The following is a 20,130-nucleotide window of genomic DNA, read 5'->3' on the forward strand; positions in this document are numbered from 1 at the left end:
TATATATTTGTATATACTATATATATTTATTTATTTGAAATCTTATGATATTAAAAATTGATCCACACTTGCATTATATTTTATAAGAACTTCCACATTATGATGTTGAACTGCTCATATAATGTAATGCTGTTTTTTTTAGTTTTATAATTAATTATGCAATTGGATATTTATTACTGGTTAAAATTGTTGCTCGGACAAATTTAACAAAGATGTGCCGAGTGTACTACTGCCGTCAAGTTTTAGAAAATATGAGAAAAACATCCCATTTTGATTCTGACTCTCTTCAATTTGACCATATGTTGACTAGTTCCCTTTGTAACAGGATGTGTTTTTTAACAAATATGGCAGGTACGGGAACACAATTTTATATCTGGCTGTATTCTCTAAAGGTGTCTACTGGGACCAAATTTTCAAGGTCTTACAACACTAAATCAAACGTATAATACTAACGCGGCAGTGTAACTATTAAGTGACCATTCGAAGCATTGTTGCTGCAACCAATATTCATTAAATTTTATAGTGGAATTTGTAGGGAACATTAACATTACTTAGCACGTACGATTTGTTCAGTCAACTTTGAAAGCTGTAAAAATTTCAAATTCGCAGACATTCGATTGCAAAAAGCCTTAACCATATACTAATTACGAGGTTCTCTGAAAAGTGGATGATGGAATTATTGATATTAAAGAAAATAGTGTAGCAGTCTTTATAAATTGGTCTTCACGCCCAGTTATATATCGGTATTTAACGAACATTTGGGCAACGAATGTGTTACGTCCTATCGACAGGTAAGGAAAAGATAACACAATTTGTTTTTTTATTGTTACCGGTATTAGTCGGTAACAGCAAAATAGCGCAATTATTTGATTCGGATTGATGTTTCGTGGTCCGAGAGCAAACAAAGAAGCACTAAAGAAATGTTTTCACGAAAAAAATACACAAAAATATACATTTTTGTTCAGATTTATTAACTTTGAATACGACTGTTTTATATGTTATAAAAACTGAATCAAGGAACCACCATTAATCGTAGGTTTTTTAATCGAGCAATGCATATCAAGCAGCAGCGCTTAAGGTCAATTATTGATACTAGCTTTTGACTTTGAGAAGTGGATGATGGAATTATTGATATTAAAGAAAATAGTGTAGCAGTCTTTATAAATTGGTCTTCACGCCCAGTTATATATCGGTATTTAACGAACATTTGGGCAACGAATGTGTTACGTCCTATCGACAGGTAAGGAAAAGATAACACAATTTGTTTTTTTATTGTTACCGGTATTAGTCGGTAACAGCAAAATAGCGCAATTATTTGATTCGGATTGATGTTTCGTGGTCCGAGAGCAAACAAAGAAGCACTAAAGAAATGTTTTCACGAAAAAAAATACACAAAAATATACATTTTTGTTCAGATTTATTAACTTTGAATACGACTGTTTTATATGTTATAAAAACTGAATCAAGGAACCACCATTAATCGTAGGTTTTTTAATCGAGCAATGCATATCAAGCAGCAGCGCTTAAGGTCAATTATTGATACTAGCTTTTGACAACAAAATATCCGACATGAATACTAAGCAATAATGACAAAAGAACCCACCAGTTAACCATCACAAATTCCGACATGAATTCAACTGTAAACGGTAGGGTCGATACTTTTTGTTAAACTCAACGCTGACGATGATTGACAAAAGGAAGGAGCTAAACGAATACAATGTTGATTATGTCTGACTATAATGCGATAACAAAATATAATGGTACTGAAGTTGACCGAAATATATACGAAATATTCAACGACGACAGAGTTTATAAAATTCTAGATATAGGATAAGTGTCAACACTTTGAGGATTTTTGCATTTTCTACATTTCATCATCCAATTCTCGGCATGGCTAAATTACGCATTTGAGGGATTAAATGAATTTAAAATTAAAACCATGTCTTTTATTATGTAAAACCACTCAACACTTTTCATAAATTAATCGGTATTTAGAGCACTTATTAAAAATGTTTTCCAATTTTGAACCAAAATGATCGAAAAGGTCCATATTATAGGAAAATCTTAACAATTGTCCCTAATAAAAATATCATAATTACAAATACTTTTATTAATTTAAAAATCTAAAGTGTTCTCCTTTATGCTCTTTATAGTTACGAAAACAATTTTAATATAGTTACAAGCAAGGTTTATTCATAAGGTTAACAGGGTGGCGAATTCGAAGTCTTCATTGACTGTCAAATTTATTGTTTGAAGAATAAATAAACAAAATATATTTTTATTCAAATATGTACATTTGAGTTTTTATCCTGTTCTGGGTAGGTATTTCGCGATTAAAATGTTGACAGTAAGAGAAGACTAAGGAATAAATTCGCCCGCCTGTTAACCTTATGAATAAACCTTGGTTACAAGTCTTAAAATCGACATGCACTCTAACCTTATGAATAAACCGCCTGTTACAAGTCTTTACATCGACATGCACTCTAATACTTGCATCAATTTCCATTTTAGTTAGGGTTGCTGAGCCAATTGTTTATTTGTAAATTCTACGTGGAATATGATGATTGTTAATACCTTTCAGGCTTTAGTATTATGAAATTAATTGAAAAATAGGTACATAAAGAAATAAATATTGTATCAATTTAAAATCGTAATTCGTAAATTTAAATTTAATTGATTTTGAATATTTGCTATATATTTAAAAAAAAAAAAAATACTCCAACAAAATTTCAACATAAAATTGACAATAATTCTGGCACATTCAGAAAAAAATAACATACAATTACTTTACACATGGTACATTAAAAATTTATATTGAACTATGCTACATACGGATCTCCAATAATGATTTTTATGATTCTACTTTAGAATTCTAGGAGTACTTATAGACAATAAATTAAATTTTGCAACGCATATTGATAGAGTAGTCTCTCGACTGAACATTGCACTGAGAATTGTGACCTTTTTCTACCTCACCATTTTATGGTGAAAATGGCCCATGCTATTGTAATGCCGAACATTCTCTACTGTCTTGAGGTATACTTAATATACAATGTCTTTCCTTATTCTATAAAATATGGAAATTTCAATGTCCCTCTTTATTGGCGAGTTCCTTTAATTTTTCAAGATCCACTAGAAACACCAATCTAACAATTCCAAGATTGGACGTTCACATGGATAGATCATTTCTTGTTAGAGTGTCACCTTTATTCAATACACTACCTAACAACTTAAAAATGTTCAATATAACCATTTCATCATACCGAAATAAGCTTCTTGTCTTATTTCAAGAAGCAGTAGAATAATATTCTATGCTATTTTTATCTACCTTTAAAAATACTTATATTTAGAGGCAGTAATTGCCGCTGATATTATAGTTGGGAGCGTTTTTTAATTTTTAATTTTTTTCTATGACCTCGCAAGCGAGGTATTAATAGGAGTGGAGTGCCATAAGTGCATTTTTATAATTAATTAGATATTAATTACTTTTAAGTTCTAATAATTTAAATGTTAATTTACAAATTTAATATTCGAAGCATATTGTAATAATTTATTGATCCCTTAGGCTTTTTATTACAAAATAAAGATTTAACGAACAAAATCGATTGTTTAAGTTGTAAGGAGTAAAAAATAAGGTTTTTGATATTCAACTCAAGATCTTAAATATTTGTCAAAATGTTAAAACATTATTTTCGGAAAATATTGAAAATTTCAACATTTGTTGGGGCTCTGCGTTCTAATCTTATACTGGTCAACATGCCGACTGAGTACTACTCAATACTCCAATGTATATGCGTCCAAACACCACTAAAGGAATGACGGTACTAGATCCGATTATTGTTCTCCAGTAGATTCTTTTGCTCAAGTAGTCCTATTTTTCTCTCGATCATGTAGTTCCTTTTACTCCAATCGTTTATTTATATATTTTCCTTCAATTCAACTTAAAGGAAATATGGAACGATGTGAATGAACGATGTTGTCTCGTTTCCACGACAGAGCGTTCTACAATCCAAGACGACCCGACTCCTACTCGGCCAACGTCTGTCACCGTCTGGCTGCTAAAACAATAACAATATTCTATTCTGCTTACATACATATATGTAAAATTCATGCAGGACAATTGATTCCTTTATTTTTCTTCAGTTTTACAAAGTCTTCAGAATTGGGCGTGGCGCTATCAATACTTGAACATTAAAACAAATACAGTCGAGTACGGTGATAGCGAACTAAATTAAAAACTGGTAATTTTGAGTCCTTTTTGACAATTCCTAAGCTGCTTCTTTTTTTTCGTTTGTGACTCAGGGATGCAAAAGTTGGTACAATTGTACTATTTTTAGCACTATTTGGAAGTCAAAAATACAATAGCACCCCAATGATATATTTAGCACTATTTCAAAATTGTAATAAAATTATTATAAGTGCTTAAACATACAATATGAAATGAATCGCATCCCCCGTTTGTCGTTTCAAATGTATGAATTTGCCACAGCTTAAACTTGATGTCCTATGCCGTTTAAAAATTCAATATTCCCGATCAGATTGATAAATTCAATAAAGATATTATTATTTCTGCAACAGTTCTATGAAAGAGATTTTTCAAATTTTCTGGAATATTTCGGTACAGATGAGGGTATATAAACTTTGATACGGTAAAAATGTGCCTCATCGAAATATTGGTTTTAGACCCCATGTCTCTTTGGTCCAAAACCGTTTCAGAAAATTTGGAGTCGATTTACACATGTATTTCCGTCGGTTTTGCGTCTGTCTGCGCACGATAACATCGATTTATCCAAATCTTGCAGATTCTTAATTTTCTTCCAAACTTAGTTTAAGATCGAAGATGGGGAATATCGGTCCACCCCTTCCGGTACCTCCCTATAAATCCAATATTAGACTAATGGAATGTTCGATTTGAACCAAACTTTGCACTACCTCTTAGCTTTATCAAGCCTAGATCAAGTTTGAAGATGTTACCCATTGGTCCACTCCTATTTGTACCTCCCTCACAAAATGGTCAAAATTTAGCTAAAAATTAATTTTATAATAACATGCAAACAGACAATCCGATTTTAACGAAACTTTGTATTATTATTACCAAGCCTAAGTCAGATAGGAAGATTGGACTCATTGGTCACTCCTATTGCTAACAACCCCACAAATGTCAACAATTTTCGATATTTATAAATCCAATATCAGGTGAATGGAATGTCCAATTTGAACCAAACTTTGCACAACCTATTATATTTACCAAGACTTGATCAAGTCCGAAGGTGGACCATCCTGCCCTCTCCTCTGGTACATAGTACAAAAAGGGTCAATATTACCGCAAACTATAGGGTGATGATATATATCTGTCGGCCACAGCGACATACACGTTTTTACTTGTTTTTAAATACACAACAACTCGATGACTTTCTCGTCAATAAGTTATTGGAAAGATTTTGGAGCAGTGGGAATCACTTCAACATTAATTAAACTAAGTGATTTCGAAGCAGATTCCCTAAAGTTAGAGCTTAATTCTATTATTTCGACATTTGCCAATCCTTTTTACAAATTACTGTTTTTGTTCTTGCAATATGTACTAACAATTATAAATAATATCAATTTAGAAATGCAGTCTGAGGATGCCAGAATACATGTAGAAATTATAAAATCTTTCAAAAACGACAATATGCAATTGTTGGTCAAAGGTGGGTGAAGCCAAAAACTAACTAAACGAAGATATGTTTCACTATATATATATCCCAAATTTTTAGAGGATTATTATTCCACACTCCAATTTATCATCTATTCCACATTCATATGCAATTGTGGATTGTTTCAAATCTTCTTCGAACGAAGGATTTGTTGAAGTCGTGCTGCTAACGATACAAACGAATATGTTACAAAAAAGTTTTACTTAATGGATCATTTTATATATTTTATAAGTACGTAACAAATGAATTTTTATGTACCTTTTCGTTTTATGTGTTCATCTTATCTATGAGTATATAAAAATAAATTCTTTATTTTTATTAAATCATAAAGTTATTCCCAGCAACAAAATATATGTGTCAATGAAAACACAGTTCGTTCCTGCCATCCCGTCATATCGTGCTCCACATTTTCGTTTTATTTCTTAATTCGTACGGAGATTATAACTCCACACACTTGAACAATCGACCCACTCTTATACATGTTACATCAAAGGAATAAACTCACCTGTTTCAAGTGTATGTAGTTCACGACTCCCGGAGAATAGTATCAATCTTCACTTCAGCTATTTTTTTTATAGCTTTTCTCTATATTCCTTTTATCAAAAATTAATCACTGTTTGTCAATTCACATCCGAAGGAATTAAGGCGAACCAACGGAACCAATGCTTTTCACAGGTCGGTCTAATGCACCATCGATCAACGATTTATGATTTATCACTTATCTTTGCTGATAAACAGAATAATTGAGAGAAATATTGGGAGAGTGGAAACAAAAAAAAAAAAAGGGAGCACTGAGTGGCGGCGGGTGGTCGAATTGTCGTTCCTTTATCTATTTGTTTTCTGTTAGATAACGATGACGACGATGATGGCTAAAAAAAGATTGTGGTATGTATATGGAAAATTGTTGCTTTTTACTGGCGGCTTTCTAACAAGAGGGACGGGGTGGTGGTATATCGGAACGTTCGTATACACACTTTTGATTATGTTATAATTTAATTAAACTTAAAAGAACAATTTCTGATTTTGCAAGCACACCCTTTCTCCGATGGGAGTTTATTATTCACACATCAATCGTCGTTCTCTTATTGCACAATGAATAACGGTTAACTGTTAAATCGAATTTTATGTTGACTTAATCGGAGGCTATAGCCTTCGACCGTCATATCCGTTGGTACATACAAAAGTATGTATGTCAATATTGGGGAAAGCAAAGGAACACACACGCACAGGCAATGAAGCGCCTTCTTATACCACAAACACCACCACCCACAATGTTGGATGACAATTAAAAACCACCAAAGAAGTATTGTCAAAAAAGTGGAATTGTAAAAAACTAAAATTACTAAATGCGGCCTCCAGCACCTAAAAAACAATGCAAAGCAACGGCAAAAAACTAGCACACACACACTATTATCGCCAGTCAGCCTTATATGTTCATCAGTTTTCAATTACAGTTGCTCGATATTGATTGTTGCAGCTTTTGGTAGCCAAGCAATTGACCAGCTGTAGGTACACACTTTTTTCCGACGCACTCGAACTCAACGAACTCGATTTTATCTGAAATCAATTTAACTCCGTATTCCCAGTTTTTGTTTTATTTGTTATATTTTTTATTGTAACTCATATAGAGATCTAAAATACTCTTATTTAAAGTGTTAAATAACTATGTTTTAAATTTCTACTTTTCTTTCTTTTCGTGTAGAATAGGCCGACAGTCCGACAACTTGAGTTTAAGTGGTTACTTCTACTTCTCTCTCAAGGTATCTACAAATCGACTTGTGTTCAATAAACTTTTAGAAAGAGAAATAGGGATCAGTAAATCAAATTGGTAATGTATTTGTTGTGTTCCCGTACATTTTCATAGAAGAATCTTTGATTTAATACATCCAAATCCAGTGGATTATACTTGCATTCGGGCGATGCAGTAGGGTAGACTGGGGCAGCTTCGGCACTTTTTGTTTAGAGATCAACATCTCAGTACTTATTCAACAGATATAAACACTTTGTGGCTGGTTATTGTCCTTTGATACATAATTATAAAAACTCATACCAAAAAAATGATAAATTAGTATTAGTGACATATCTTTACAGTTTTGTCAAAAAAGTCAATTTCACCGAAGGTGCTTCATCATTTGCTAGGGCACATTCGTTACCCATAGGCATAGCCTGGTAATTATCATTGATATTGGTCTGGCTAGAATTCAGATCCTCTAAAGGTTATATTTTGTTTTATTATGCGACTCAATGTCTGACCATCAGAAATGGCTGTTTTCCATCGCATTTTCGACAATAGAGTCACGTTTGGTCTTATATATGTAATTTACTACCATATTAAAGGATTATTTTTAAAGACACACACTCATGGTACAATTATAAAAGGTAACAGCAAATCCCAGCTGATTTGATTCCAACGTAATACTAGTGTCAATATGAATTTGACAAATTATGTTTTTAAAAATCACCAAAGAGGAAAATTAGAAACGCATACAATTTGAAATTGTGCTTTTTTAAATATGCTCCGGTATTCAATTTACTCAATCTGCCTTCTGGGAAAGTTTGAGGAAGCAAATCTTTCTTCATGGAATAACTCGCAATTGCCTGCATTTTCATATGTGTTACACATATAAGTGGCAATGGCTCCATTATAGGAAAGATGTGGAAGCGATAGAAATATAAATTTGATAGATTTTCATTCATGCTTTTCAATTTTTATTTTGAGGATTCAAAAATATTTCATTTTCAAAATAAATATAACTTGATGATAATTAGTTTGTTTACATTTTTCTGTCAAATGAGTAGACACTAGTAGAACTTACAACAAAAAATTTCCATGTGGTTGTTGTATCGTTTGTTGTACAACAACACTTGCTGTTACCTTCTATTATTATACCATGACACACACTTAAACAATTAAAGGAAATAATATACCACTTTCTGTATATGGCCGATTATACACCATTTTAAAATGCCGAATCTATTCCAAATGTACTTTCTATAATTATTTAATTTTTTTATTATATTTTTATAAGGCAATACATTGTAATAAGTTGGTAGCTGTGCCCTACCTTGTAATAATTATACCATGGTAAAAACCATGGTACAATAATACAAGGTCGGGCAGCTTGAGGTGAATAACAAAAAACCAACGATGCACGTGTGGCTTCTTCTGTCAAAAATAAAATAAATATACGCAACAATTATTTGTTTTGATTTGACATTTTTCAACACAAAACTAAAAACGCGAATAATTAATGAAAGGTTATAACTTCTTCTCAAAATCCAGTAGGGAATACCATCAAATGTTAGTTTCATCCATAAGAAAGTAATTACTTCCAGACGAACATGTTAAAAACATAATTTTCATTTCAATTAAATTTGAATATATTTCAATTTATTTGACATAGTATTCAAAACAATACACACACATAGTTCGAGTAATTGGTTATGAACTAGACATTTTACTATTTACCTGTAACTACCACTAGGTACCACATCATGCCCTAAACTGGTGAATTTAACATGGGTATGTCATTGGGGAAGTCAATTGTCTCCTGCCTGCGTTACGAGTAACAGCCTGTTTTTGTAAAATTCCAAACGAACGAATTCGAGTGACTTATGCCATTTAAATAGAAAAAATAATTCTCTTTCTCCTGACTATAATATCAACCCCTATCTCTTTACTTTTAATTCATGTTTTCCATTTTTTCTGAAAATATTGTTGTTTTCAATACATTTTTATATTTTCTCAACTCAAATGTCACATTTAAAAAATGGGAGAATTTTTGTTTGGGTTTCCCCACTTTAGTTTCTCGTTTTGTACGCTAATTAGAACCAAGGGGAAAGAAATGCACATTGCATTATGTAGACAGCAAAATTTACATCCTTCTGCATATATAAAAACTAGAATTGTGGTTACTTTTCATTCATCATTTTTAATTTTACTGAAAAAGTTTGAAAATTTTAAAAATTTTTAGAGATGGGACAACATTTTTGGTGATTCAGAGAGTGATTCGAATTGAACAACGTACAAAAGTCGGTGTTCGCTCAGACAATTTTGTATGGGGAACTAAGTAATTACTTTATAATTTAGGGTCGAACAACGAATGCGAGAGCGAACAACGCTTGTCTGTACATGGTATTACGACCAAACTCCTTGGTTTTGAAAAATATGTCATTTATTTTTGTTTTGAATCAGAAAACCTTTATAAACATACGGGCATGTTCTGGCATTCACTTCAACGGCAGAAGTGTATCGAACACACGCCGAGGTGTTCTGTAACACACTTTACACCCATTTGAGGTGTATTCTTTACACTTACATTTCCATAGTGAGAGTCGGGTGTATTCCTGTTTTTTCATATAAAAGAAAATCTTTTTTGAAATAAAAAACGCACATTATGATAGATTGATTTGTTATTATTGCGTATAATTGGTTTAAAATCACAAAATGAACAAAAACACCATTAACAACAAATTTTAAATGTTTTCAAAGGTTTGTTTTTAAATTTAACGGTTAATTTTACAAAAATTAAATAACAATTATTTATTGAATTTTTGTGCTTGACACAAACAACTGATTTGAAGTAAGGCCATTGCAAAAACATTTATTGTTACCAAATGTTCATGTTCAAATCAAACAAGAAATTAATGAAATTTATAATTTTGTTTCATACATATATTTTATGTTGCGAATAAAAAAATATGTAAAAAATAATAATAAAATTGTCGTTAGAATTAAAAATTATAAAAAATTACAGAAACAATGTTAAAAACGAATACAGTTTATATTGAATGGCAACACTATTTCTGCAAAGTACCATGTCGACGTTTATTTTTGTCGCAGTTCAAAATTTCAATTCACGTGAGAAGCCGAACAGGAGGTAGCTTCTGAGGTGAAGTGTATGTGTAAAGTGAAAAGTTCCAGAACATACCAGAACATACATATGTGTAAAGTGAAAAGTTCCAGAACATACCCGATAAATAAAGGTTTGGTCGTAAGTCACTCGAATTCGTTCGTTTGGAATTTTACAAAAACAGGCTGTAACCAGCCATTTAGGTAGTTACAAATGAAAGGGCTTTCGCTAGAGAAGTGTAGTCTATTACATGGGTAGATACCACTGCTGAGTAAAATGCCTAGTTACGCATGTATAGCAAAATATCTATTATAACAGTTTTGAAAATATTTTGTATAAAAGTTTTGCTTTTTATTTATAGTTATTCGGTATTTTATTTTAAATTACATAATATTTTGCAACGACATTAGATAACACCCCTTCTTTTCTTAAAATACCCGCGGTCCTCCGATATATTTGCAGCCCTTCGATTCGAGACTTCTGAAAGACGTCTTACTATAGAAAATCTGTAAAAAATAGAATTTTGTAGCAGAATATGGTGCCACAATTTTAAAACTTACGTAGCGTGAAGGATATGAAATCGAGTCCAAAGGACTTCCTTTTTATATATAGTCAGTATATAAATATGTTGGTTTTTTGAATAAAAAAATAATTCAAACCGACAATTGTATTTAACATGTATAAAAAGTCTAAATAAAATGTCAAAACAATTGTTCTGTTTTTGTTTTGTCAAAGAGAATTTATATTGAAGAGAGCAACATTGATTATTTATGTATCCATAGGTACAGGGCTGCCAGATTTTTTTTTTTGGAAAAATCGTCAAAATGACGATTTTTTTATTAAAAATCTTAAAAAAATTAAATACGCACATTTAGATATATTTAATATTTTATTTTTATTTTTTATTAAAATGAACATAAAAGAGGAATTCAATTTATAAAACACGTTTTTAAAGCTAATCAAGAAATTCATTTATTTTATAAATAAATATTTGAATAGTCATTTCGACTTTAATAAAGTCATATTTGTGGTAATCATTTTCAACATCTCGGTTTTAATTAACGTATCATAACAATTTGTTTTGTTAACTTTTACGGGTATGTTCTGGAACTCACGGTGTGTTCTTTTCACTTTACACATACACTTCACCTCAGAAGCTACCTCCTGTTCTGCTTCTCACGTGAATTGAAATTTTGAACTGCGACAAAAATAAACGTCGACATGGTACTTTGCAGAAATAGGGTTGCCATACAATATAAACTGTATTCGTTTTTAACATTGTTTCTGTAATTTTTTAGTAATTTCGTTAATTCTAACGACAATTTTATTATTATTATTTTTTAATATTTTATTATTCGCAACATAGAATATATGTATGAAACCTCTGCAATATCATTAATCTGTTCATTGATTTAAGGGGAACATTTGGTAACCCTATCGTTTCGGCCTTACTTCAAATCAGCTGTTTGTGTCAAGCAAGAAATTCAGTTGAAAAAATTCAAGACAAACCTTAGTATCTATTTAAAATTTGTTTTTAAGGGTGTTTCATGTTCATTTTGTGATTTTAAACAGATTATACGCAATAATAAAGTATCAGTCTATCATCATGTGCGTTTTTTATTTCAAAAAAGATTTTCTTTCATATATAAAAAACATGAATACACCCGACTGCCACTATGAAAATGTAAGTGTAAAGAATACACCTCAAATGGCTGTAAAGTGTGTTACAGAACACCTCGGCGTGTGTTCGATACACTTCTGCCGTTGAAGTGTATGCCAGAACATGCCCGTTAAATAATCTTTGGTATAAATTTCTCCATTGAATCCTTATTGGGGGAATTTCGACTTTTCGTTTTATTAAGATTTACTTGGCTGAAAACACGCTCAACATTTGCTGAGGAATGGGGTAATACCATACCTTCCGTACAAATTTAGTTATTATAGGAAAAACATATGAACCATCACCACGTTTCAAATCAAATATTGCATTCCAAAAACGAAATAAATCGGTTTCATCATTTTCACAAATGTTATCAAAATCAAACAACCTTAGTTCGCGAAATTCTGAATTCAATTTTTGTTTTTCATCTTCGTTCACAAAATGTGTAAATTCTTTAAGGATATCGAAAAATGAATTATTCTTTTCATTACAAATATACGTGGGACTTATCATAGATACAATTTTAAAAATGCTTTCAAATCGAATCTTTTTAAAATTGTAATAACTTTGTATAAATTGAAACTTAAATTTAATATAACAACGTTTCCGTTCACCAATTTTCTTCAATTTGCCCGTGTCAAAAAACAACAACCGTTAACTTTTATTTGTTTTGTTGCTGTCTACCCAGAGAACGGCACAGCTGATTGGTAGTTTTTCATCTATCTGGGTAAACGTAAACTGTTGGTGGCTTTGTAACAGTACAAAGTATACCTCACACACATATGCCAAATATTCAAATTCTTTTTACTTTTTCTTTCGCTTTATACATTTTTGATGTTGCCATAACAAAAAGAACCCAAATATTGCAATATTACTAAAATGACCAAAAATCGTCATTTTTTGGGCAAAAATCGTCAAATCGTCATTTTTCAATTTTTGCCCAAAAAATCATCAAAATGACGATAAATCGTCAAATCTGGCAGCCCTGCATAGGTAATCTATAAAATAGTCGATTCATTACCCTTCGCATTACTAGTAACTACTGAATTGGAATGATTTGCTTAGATAACTTTTTCAATCAACAATTGAATCCAACAGTCTATTTTGTGTTCCATTTTCCATTCACTACATCGCATAGTAACTAGCTATATATCTATATAACAGTAGACAATTGATATTTTTTGAACAACTGGGCACCTTGAGAAAATATTGTAATCAGTTGGTAGCTGTGTCCAAGGTGTATTTAATAAGGTGTAAGTGTTGAACACTTTGATTTTTTAGTTTTTTTGCTCAATTAAATATTAATTTTTAATAGGAGCATGCGTTGTAAATTATTTTGTAATATTGTCAATGTAATGAAAATTTATATTCAATTTAATGGAACAAATTATGAAAACTGGAGTTTTCGAGTAAAAAGGTATTTGGATGCGGTTAATGTGTTGGAAGTAATTAAATCAGACCTGGAAGACGATGCTTCAAATGAGAAAAAAATTAAGTATCGTGAGATGGATACGAAAGCTAAATGCATTATAGTCAGTTGTATTCATGATGACTATTTAGATGTAAGAGATAAATCTTCTGCAATTCAAATGTGGAATGCTTTAAAGAACGTTTTTACGGTGAGATCATCTACAAATCAGACAATATTGAGGAATCAGCTTGCAAAATTGAAATTATCAGAAGATACAAAAATGATGGACCATTTTTTAGAATTTGATGGACTTGTACGCCAATTAAAGTCAGCTGGTGCAAAATTAGACGAGCGCGACTTGGTGTCGCAACTGTTTGTAAGTCTGCCTGAAAGTTATGACCCTCTAATAACAGCTTTGGAAAATATATGTGACAGCCACCTTTGGGCTGGGTATGAATACCCACACATAATTATGCATTGGCCACATTTGAAAACTATCGCTCAGTCGATTATATTTTTTGGGTCACAAAAAAACCACAAACAAATTACAATGAATTTTATTTATTTGGTTGAACTTATCGCTTCCATCAAGAAGTTATAAAAAGGAAAAAGGTAAACAAAATAATAAAAACATCTGTTCGTGTCTACCAGTGTTGTAAAGGGACTCAATTTCATGTTGCGAAGTTACACCATGGTGTAACTACCAATGACTTTCAAACTGTGCAAAATTAGACGAGCGCGACTTGGTGTCGCAACTGTTTGTAAGTCTGCCTGAAAGTTATGACCCTCTAATAACAGCTTTGGGACAGCCACCTTTGGGCTGGGTATGAATACCCACACATAATTATGCATTGGCCACATTTGAAAACTATCGCTCAGTCGATTATATTTTTTGGGTCACAAAAAAACCACAAACAAATTACAATGAATTTTATTTATTTGGTTGAACTTATCGCTTCCATCAAGAAGTTATAAAAAGGAAAAAGGTAAACAAAATAATAAAAACATCTGTTCGTGTCTACCAGTGTTGTACCAGTGTTGTAACTACCAATGACTTTCAAACTGTGCCTGATCATAAATTGTACGATCAATCCTCAAACCAAATATGTACAATTTATCGAATGAATCAAATTTTTATTTTTTTTATTAAATAATAAAAATAATAATGAATACAATTTATAATGTAGTAAACTACTTGAATAGTATTTTGGTATACACAATATACATGTTTACTGCTGAAAACATTCTTACAAGTGATGTAAATTAGCGCCATCTGGAGATTGAACCCAGAACAAAGGATGAAAAATATCGAGATCCACCATGGTTGATATTTGAGTGACAGTATATCACTATATTTCCACCATGTGCATTCTGACCTTCATTGAAAGTGACATTGAAGTTACGATTTAGAAAGTCATAGACTGTCAGAGTGAAGGTGATATACTAAAAACCACCACGAAGTACATAATAGCCGTTAAATAAATACAAAAAGTCTGTAAAATAAATGGTGAACCAGTGAAATTATATACCGATTCGATTAAATTCAATTAAAAATATCATTCAAGAATAGTCATAGCTGACGTTGACGTTTATAAAATATTTTTGATATAAAAAAATTTTACACTCGGGTAAGAATTGTAATAAGTTCTTTAAAAATATATGTATATATATATATTTCTTAAAACGAATTATTTCATCCTTCTTAAAGGATATTGTGGTAAAACCAGGATATCTTTTTTATCAGGAACAAGCAGTCCTCAGGTTGTATGTATATATGTTGCAAACCAACTTCACCTGTGGATGGTGAAACCACTTTATCCCGGGATTCACAATAAATGAGAAAGCTTCACTTATCTAACTCAAAAACCAAAGAAAACCAGATTAAAAGACTACATTTTTTTTTATAAAAAAATTGATACGAGTGAGTACGACAGTCAAAAAAATATAAAATTATGAAAAATCATTCAGCATAAAAAAATATATATTAAATGCGAAAAAACTAATATTTGTATTCAAATTGATATGTTAAAAAAAATATAACCAAATTCTACACACCTCACGTGTTCAAAAAAAAAAAAAAAAATAACTGTACAAACAAGAAAAAATATATATATTAAATGCGAAAAAACTAATATTTGTATTCAAATTGATATGTTAAAAAAATATAACCAAATTCTACACACCTCACGTGTTCAAAAAAAAAAAAAAAATAACTGTACAAACAAGAAAAATTGTTCGTAAAACTATTTAAAATAAATTGTCGAAAATCTAAAGCGGAGTTTTAGGCGCTTATGATTTTCAATAAAAATTATCCCTGTATAAAAGGTTTTCTTCAAAAAATATGTAGCATGACACAAAATTTTACTTTCATTTTAAATCAATCTAAATAAAAATCACATAATGTCCTAAAAAAAACTCAATAATTTGCCAAAACAAGTTTTTTTATGAATAATAATTATTATGAGTAAAATTAGTAAAAAAATATAAAAACTGAAAGAAATTATATATATACATTTATACAAATCAAAAAAAAAAAAAAAAAAATTAGGATTAGTTTGAATTATTAAATATAATATAAAAAAGCATGTAAAAATAAAATATATATAAAATTAAAAAAAATTATAAATATTAAAATTATTAAATAAATTAAATATTAAATAAATTAAGGTAAAATTACTATGATCAAAACATTATTATAAATAATGTATAGTATATTTGCTAAAGATTAATAATATATGAACATTTCAAATAATTTAAAAATGGAAATTTAAACTTTTATTTAAAATGGGTTGAGTAATTTATGGGTAGTGATAATCGTTTTTGGGGTGTTTCTACAGAATTTTTGGCGACAGAAACACCAAGGTATACTGAAAAATGTATATGAGGGGTGGGCAAAGCCAAAGAGGTGTAACATCAGTACCTCATTCAAACTGGAATTCTACATTGTGTTTATTTTAAATTGAAAGGCTAAGGCAGATATATGTGTACATCCATTTCCTCTTATTTTATTGTTTTCCCTCTTTTTCTTAATACAAACTATGATGACAGTTACAAAATAATCAGAGGTACACAAATTTAAGTGTGCTGTCAAGTGGATAAAGAACTCCCCTATCCGGCGAGCTAAGCCGCAGCCTACCAACATGTACCTACTCCACTTAACCCAGGCAGTCACATATAAAAGAAGATGAATTGACATTATCAGTGGTAAAACAACGTTTACTAGCTGAAGGGGCAAAAAGGGGTGATAGAATTGAGGACCATGGTGTTGGAAAATCAGGAACTGGTTTTGTTGCTCGCAAGAATAATAAATTCAAATTCAATGGAAATGCCATAACTGCGGAAAAATAGGACATATGAAAATGAAATGCAGGTTTAGAAAAGAAGCAAATTTCTCAACGAACCACCGAGAATCCACGGTTCCTTATTCTGATAATGAAAGTGAAGATGAATTTGTGTGTTTTATGGTAAATGCAAATATGAGTGAGGCAACCAACATGAGCTTTATTTTGGATTCAGGATCCAGCGACCATATTTCAAATAATCGGAGTTTTTTTCATGATCTGAGAACGATGAAGATGCCTTTAACAATAAGTATTGCCAAAGATGGGGAACTGCTGACTGCAAATGAAATGGGTGATATACACGTATCTACTGGTCAACGTATTATTCTTAAAAATGTTCTTTATGTACCAAATTTGAGAGAAAATTTGATATCTGTTAGCAAGATGTCAAAAGCAGGGTTAGAGGTAGTTTTCAAGAAAAATACTGCAACAATTTTAAACAAAGGTAAATAATTAGCCATAACTGAACCAAGAGGTAATGTTTTTGAACTTAAATTTATTAAATGTATAAACTGTTCATATTTGTGTTCTAACGATGAGGGAAGGCTTTGGCATTGTAGACTGGGTCATATAAATCAAAAGGACCTTGAGTCAATGAATCGAAGGGAAATGGTGACGGGTATGGGAAATGTAAAATGTTTCGGCTTGTGTGACATATGTTTGAAGGGGAAGCAGTGTCGGGAACCCTTCAAGGGTGTGCATATCCATAGTTCTCGTGTCTTGGAAAGAATTCACAGCGATGTATGTGGGCCTATATCTCCAAAAACTCATGATGGTTGCAAATATTATGTTTCATTCATTGATGATTTCACCCATTTTGGAGTTATCTGTTTGATGAAAAGCAAGTCAGAAGTATTCGACAAATTTAAACAATACGAAGCTTTTGCAAGTGCAAAATTTGTAAGAAAAATATCCATTTTACGTTGCGATCAGGGCACAGAGTATCGTTCAAAAGAACAATTGCAGTACTATAAAATGAAAGGAATACAACTTGAGGAAACTATTGCATATACTCCGCAACAAAATGGTGTAGCTGAACGGTTCAACAGAACCTTAGTTGAAAAGGTTCGAACAATGTTGATAGGATCAAATTCTCCAAAAGAAATGTGGGGAGAAGCTACTTTGACTGCCGTATATTTGTTAAATCGGACTCCAACTAGGAGTGTTAATGATGAGTGACGCCATCGGAACTGTGGTATGGAAACAAAGCACATATAAAGAAATTAAGAATTTTTGTATGTAAAGCCCATGTTTGGATACCGGACCAAAAGAGGAAGAAGTTAGATTCAAAGAGCATGGAGGGAGTTATGATTGAATACACAAGCAATGGCTATAAAATTTGGAATATGACAACCAGAAAAGTAGTGACAGCACGTGATGTTAAGTTCGATGAAACAACATTTCCGTTTCAAAGGGAGATATTAAAATGTCAAAATAATATTGTTCCAATATGCAGCAATGAACAAGAGAGGGATGAAGAAAATGTCATAACTGCAAATATGGATGATTCAAGAACCGGCGGAAATATTACGGATATAAATGTGGAAAATACAAATGATGGTAGACTTAACAAAGATAACGTACACACCTTGGCTGTGCCCTACCTTGTAATAATTATACCGTTCACTCGGAGACTATTATCCATTGTGATCATCCTTGATACCTGAAACTGAAAAGTGGAAAAGAAGAGAGAGTGGAAGAGAGGAGAAATAGTAGGAGAAGGAGGTCATTTTGGTTATCCTAACCATGCCAGAAAAAAATGAAAAAATTTACGCACTTTGACAGTTAATAGAGACATTACACAGTGGGAAAAATACCGATATAGCGCGCAGAAAATCAAAAAATGAAGTTGAAGGAAACTTTATAACATTAATGCAGTTTTAAAGTAGAGTGTTGAGAGTACTTAAGTCCGTATAAAATAATCCGAATCATGATGCAATAATAAGGTGATGTATCAAAACAAAAACCTTTGTTTTTGTGTCGATTATCTGTCAATTTTTTCCATATAATATTTCAAATGGTTGGCAACACTGCACATCGAATTCAAATAGAAATTACCCACTTTGACAGTTAATCAAGACATCAGCTGCGCTAAATGGACTACATATTCATTGTGCCATGATCCGAATTAATAAAGGGCTAAACAGAATGTTCGCGTTGAGGGTTTTTTATTATCGCGTTAACGCACGCAAAAAGTTAAAATATATTTAACTCCGAAGCGCAGCGCACAACAACTTCGATCATTTGTGTTATCGTTTCCTTGTGGTTGTTGTATTTTCGATAACACATAACACAACGGATGGCTCAACGCGAGCATTCTGCTTAGCCCTTAAGCTAGAACGGAATAACGGTACATTTAAAATAGAAAATTTTTCCAATGTTAAAAATGGCATTTTTTAGCTATAATATTGCGATGGTCGTGTTCATTCTGTGAATATATTATTATAAAATTTTGTCCATTTTTTATATATAGTATTGGTATTTAATTAAATGGTATAGTTATATAACCCATAAGTTATTTTAATTTAGGTGTTTCGGGCTAAATATATGTAAGGTCCGTTTTTTTAATTCCTTCAATTAAAATAGGGGTTTAGTATGGAGTTCAACAGCACTTTGATTTTTGTTTTATTTTTCTTGTGTGTCTGTCTAGAACATCATACTAAATTTTTTCCTGCGACTCTCTGATTTATGGCAATTTTTTGAAAAAATTCCAATTTTGTGTAGGAAGCTTTTTAAGGTTTTGTTCAAATAAAATTAAAAATTTGTGAATTTTTTTGATATAATTCATCAAATATGACTTGGAATATATCACAGCATACCAGATAAGAAAAAACAAGTTCAAAATGTCCATCGTAAGGTTCCAGAGTACTGGGTGTGAGTATGAAAATGAGGGATTTAAGTAACCTGCTCCAAACGTTGATTTTAAACTCATGCACTGAATATACATTTATTACAAATGTCTTTCTAAATGAAAATTGAAATTACAACGAAATCGGTTGTAAGAGTCTTCTAAAATACCGCAGGTAAAGGGTCCACTTTATGAACCCTGGAAAAATATCATTGGTGTAACATTCATATATACACTGTTTTACCTATATTTATGATTTTCGTGGAGGTGGAGTTTATGGACTTTTATTATACCTGTAATGGGGTTTCCAATGACTGACAT

The sequence above is a fragment of the Musca vetustissima genome, unplaced genomic scaffold (genome assembly GCF_032173495.1).
Source record: "Musca vetustissima isolate MV318-11 ecotype Yass unplaced genomic scaffold, APGP_CSIRO_Mvet_v1 utg6013, whole genome shotgun sequence".
NCBI classification, from domain to species: Eukaryota; Metazoa; Arthropoda; class Insecta; order Diptera; family Muscidae; genus Musca; species Musca vetustissima.